We start from the raw sequence: 5,276 nt of genomic DNA, 5'->3' as shown, positions 1-5,276 counted from the left end.
TAAGGACTATGTAAGACACTTATAATGTCAGTCCGCCAATCTAATGGCTTTTCCAAAATGTCCACTTTACAAATTTTTGCTATAAAGCATCCTTCACCAGAAAAATTCTTTCTGATCGTTCCACATTTGCGAGCATATCAATATTCTTGATATTATAACCAGAAGCAAATTGAGCAAATGGATTAGCCACTGCATTCTGATCTTTGGCACATGGACACATTCAATTTTCCGAAATGTTTTGAACAAATCTTCCACCTTTTGAAGGTATTGAGATAATGGAAAAGAATTGCATTTAAACAAACCATTTACTTGATTAACAACAAGCTGAATATACGAATATTTAGCGCTCCTAGAACAATCAATTTCTCTAAACCAACCATGAGCGCTTCATACTCCACTTTATTATTAGTACCATTACCATGTAACGTTACTGCTAACTTCCATTCTTTTCTCATTGGGGAGGCAATAACTACACCAACGCCTGATCCATTAACCATCAAAAGACATTGTTTAAGGGGTGTAATTATTATTGTCATGTGTTTTTTTGTCGAAACAAGGATGTTCAATGAGAAAATCAGCTAATACCTGACCTTTTATCGCTCTTTGTGGAAAATAAACTAAATCAAACTGAAGTAGATGAACACCCCACTTAATCAAACGCCCTTTTAATAAAGTTTGTGACAACATATACTTCATCACGTCTAGAGCTGATACTATTTCTATATACTGCCTTAATTTAACTGAAGCATCGTAAAGACTTAAACATACTTTTTCTAAGTAAAGTATATCGTTGCTCCGTATCTTGAAGAACACGGCTCAAGTAAAATACTACCTGTTCAAAGCCTTGCTCATTTTCATGAGACAACATGCAACCAATTGATTGGTCAGCGGCCGATAAATACAATGTCAAAGTTTTACCTGCCTTTGGAGAAATCAACACTGGTGGATTAACCAAATACTTTCTAATTTGATCAAATGCCTTCTGATAGCTCTGGTTCCAAACAAAAGTCTCCTCTTTCTTTAATCGTAGCAAAGGGGAAAAAACCTTGGTCTTTCCAGCCAAATTCACTATAAAGCGCCGAACATAATTGACCTACCCTAAAAATCGTTGTAACTCTGTTTTATTAGACGGCGGTTTAGCATTTATCACTTGTTTGACTTTGTTCTTATCAATTTCAATTCCTCTTTGATGAATAAGAAACCCAAGAAATTTTCCCTCGCTAACACCAAAAGCACATTTTTATGGATTTATTTTGAGATTATACTTTCTCATTCTTTCAAATGTCTGTTTGAGATGAAACAAATGTTCCTTGAACTCATTGGATTTAACAACAACATCATCTACATATATGGCCATTGAATCGCCAATTAAATTATGAAAAATATAATTCATGGTTCGTTGATATGTAGCGCCTGAATTCTTTAGTCCAAATGGCATAACCACCCATTCAAACGTTCCCAAAGAACCAAGAGACCTAGACGTTGTCTTATAACAATCTTTTTTTTAATCTTAATTTGATAATACCCATCATATCCATTCATAAAGGTAAGATATCTATGTCTGGAGGTAGCATTAATTAGCACATCAGCCAAAGGCATAGGATATTCATCTTTAGGAGAGGTTTTATTTAGATCCCAAAAATCAATGGACACTCTAATTTTTCCATTTTTCTTAATGACTGGAACAATATTAGCAATCCACTCCACATATTTTATTGGACGGATAAATTTTGCCTTCGGAAGTTTACCAACTTCTTCTTTAAAAACCTAAATGACTTCAAACGACATTCTTCTAGGTTGTTGAATTACTGGTTTCCAACCAGGTTTAATTGGTAAATGATGCCTAGCAATACTAAAGTCAACGCCAGACATCTCATGATTTCCCAAGCAAAACAATCTATATTTTCGAATAGAATTGCTTTCATTGCCTCTTGTTCATCATAAAATAAATTTTGCTCATATAAGTAAACTTAGACGCTCCTTCAGTCCTCAAATTTATGTCTTCTAAAGGATCTTCCAACTCTTTTCTAATATCATCATTTTTCACCCATGGTCTCTCTACCCGCGTTAATGGTGAATTTTCAGTAGCTTGTCCATTATTATTCGGATATAAATCATCAACTAATTCTATAGAAGAATCATTATTTTCTAAATTGTAGTTCTTATTGAATTCAAAAGTCATGACCATATTTTTAGAAAAAGAAATTCAAAGCAATTACTACATTCTAGTTATTAAACGAGAGCAAACTCAGCTCTTGAGCGCCCGTTTCTGCCATTGGACCTTCTTCGGGAATGTCTGTTAATTCTTTTATGCAAATTTCTTTAATCTTGCTGAAGATAGTATGCTCTTCAATAATAACCATCTGCCACTGATCAAGCGCTTCCACTCTTGGTATCAGTGCCTGTTCCTTAGAATCATTATCCAAGTTAGTTGCATTTAATTTCAACGGTTGAAATATCAGCATAAACAATTTAATACTTCTTTCCATTCCACATAACCAACAACTGAAGCAATGAATTAGTAATAGTGTAGGTTTTATGCAACCAATTCCTTTCCAACAAAACAATATAAGTAGTTATACTCCTAACCACGTAAAAAGGCATAGTCATTATACACGATCCCACCTTAATTGCTAACGATATAGTCGTCTCACAACATTCTGTGGTACCAGCAAAACTTGTTACATATACTTTACAAGGTGCTATATCCTTTTCAATTTTCCCAACCAGCTGAAGAACATCAATTGGAATAATATTAGCGGTAGCCCCATCATCAATTATTACTTTCCTGACTACCCGAATTTCTAATTTAACTTTAATGTATAAAGGTTTACAATGGTCATTATCCACACCACTTGTAACAAATAGGGCCTTAATAATCCTATTTACTTCTTGGCGAATCAGGTCTCTATCCAGAGCATCATTACGAATGAAATTACTTGCAATTAAACAACTAGGAATACCTGATCCCGACAACTCTGAACTTACAGGTGATGGAACCCTATCACTAAATTCTTTGGGCAGCATAGTTATCATCATGCATTCCATCATACCAGGATCCAACAAACCAAACTGAATCGGTTGTAGATCTTTATCAGTCACCAATAATTCTAACTCAGAGTCTGAGAAATCCCCCAAATCTTCATTTTCCTTATCAGGACCCATTACTTGGTCGCTTAGCTTATCAATTGCACTGATATGTGCCTCAACGTTGGTATCAAATTTTTTTTCCTTCATAGCTTCCTGATCTTGGACCCTTATATCAACAAACATTGCCTCTTGTATTAGCTACATCTCAACCTTGGTCCTGCGTTCGGCTCCAATGCCTTAGCATATTTCTTTTTATGGCTTTTGGTGACTCCTTTTTCTCCAAAATTTGTTTCACTTTTCAATTCTCCAAGCGGCTTCTTGATGATTCCAAGGGTCGGCATTCCCTTAGAGCCTTTGTTAGAACCCGCTGTTTTCAGATCCCTTATCATTTAACCAGTAGATGCTGATAAGCTGGAATCCATTTTGGATCGTTTGGAATAGCATGAATCCAAACAAGCTCAAAGTGCAACATATCAGCACAATCAAAGCACATGTTCCTTCGTAAATTTTTTCATGCATTGAACCAATCGTGCGTGACTTGGATCCGCTTCCAGAACCTCTTTATAATATTTGGAAGTAGAACCTTCATCCAACTTGTTTGGTTTTCCTTTCACAGCTTCAAGGATTTTCTCTTTCCCGGCCAAATACATTTCTTCTTCGTGAGCTACAAGCAGAGTAACCTTTCCTTTCTAGACCAATTTCGCCATGAAGGCTTGAAAGGTCTGACACTTGTCAGTAGTGTGAAGCTCAATCATATGCCATTTGCAAATGCCTTTCATCTTCACGTTGTCCACCTTCGGAAAAACCAGCAAACGCTGATCAACTAGTTGATCAAATAAACATTGGGCTCGTTCCTCCTGCAAACCATTATTTGAAATATTCAGCTTGATACTCACATCAAACATGTTGCATTCAAAATTCAACAGTGAAAATGGATCATCGTCTGACTTAACGTTATCACCATTTGAAAACAAAATTTGACCATTATCAATTAAATCCTGCAGAATATTTCGAAACACAAAACAATTATTTGTAGTACGAGATCTAGCATTATGCCATAAACAAATGTTTTCCCCCTTAAGCTCACGTGCTGAGGGAATCTTATGATTTCCTTTTACCTTAAAAATATTATTTGCATGCAAATGTCTAAAAATCTCTTCCCCTTTAGTTATATCAAAGGTGTAAAGTTTTTTTTTTTTAGTATTTTTCATATCCTTACTGGCAAAAACTTCTTTTTTATCCAGTGGCGCACACTGAAAAGGAGGTCCCTTTGGTACTTCTGCTAAATTAATCTCACAAAAGTCATCCTCTTCCTCAATGCTCACACAATTGAACGCTTTATGTCTTTGTTGGCTTTCTTCGCTTAACACCTATTTATATTTATTAACGGATTTCGTTAGTTCCATGAAATTTCTAAAAATAATACCATCAAAGTGCTTCCTAAAAGGAATTGCAAAACCATCCTGAGCAATACGTACGAACTCTCCTTCTGGTAAATTTAGATGGCATCGAATTTTAGCGTTCTTAAACCTAGTCAAGTATTCGTAACCAGGTTCGCGTGTCCTTTATTGTATCCGAGTTAGATCACTTATAGTTATCCTAGGATCTATCCTAGTGAAATGATTATGGGTCTGACTTTTCATCGCCTCCCAATCTAGGATTGAATTCGGCGCTAGATGAACATACCAATTGAATGCAGTTTTAGTTAATGAACTAAGAAATAATCTTAATTTCAAATAGTCACTATCTACAGCCTCTCTACATTGGCTAGTAAATCTAGTTAAATGCTCCATAGTAGACACTTCTCTATCTCAAGAGAACAAAGTAAAATCGGAAATCTTATACCCTGGTGGTGAGCCGAAGTCGTACGCTCCTAAAGATAATATTTATAACACTTAAAACCTTAAACTAAATAATAGTATAGGGTACTAAGGATCGGTCCACAGAGAAGATGATGTAGTTAATGTATAAGAAGTAAAGAGTATAAGTAACAATAACAAGAGTGCTTTATATTGATTGATTATAACTAATGACTAATAAACAAGTAATAAGTAAATAAGATGAATTTAGATGGTTTAAAGTCCCGAGTCAAGGTTTATCCGCTAACAAGTTAAAATTTGATCGTTGACCACTAATCCCAATTTATCCCTTGAGTATCCCATTGTAAAACAAGAATTTCAAATGCT

This window comes from Silene latifolia, chromosome 10 (assembly GCF_048544455.1).
Source record: "Silene latifolia isolate original U9 population chromosome 10, ASM4854445v1, whole genome shotgun sequence".
In the NCBI taxonomy this organism is placed as follows: domain Eukaryota; kingdom Viridiplantae; phylum Streptophyta; class Magnoliopsida; order Caryophyllales; family Caryophyllaceae; genus Silene; species Silene latifolia.
Note: the sequence above shows the minus strand (reverse complement) of the source record.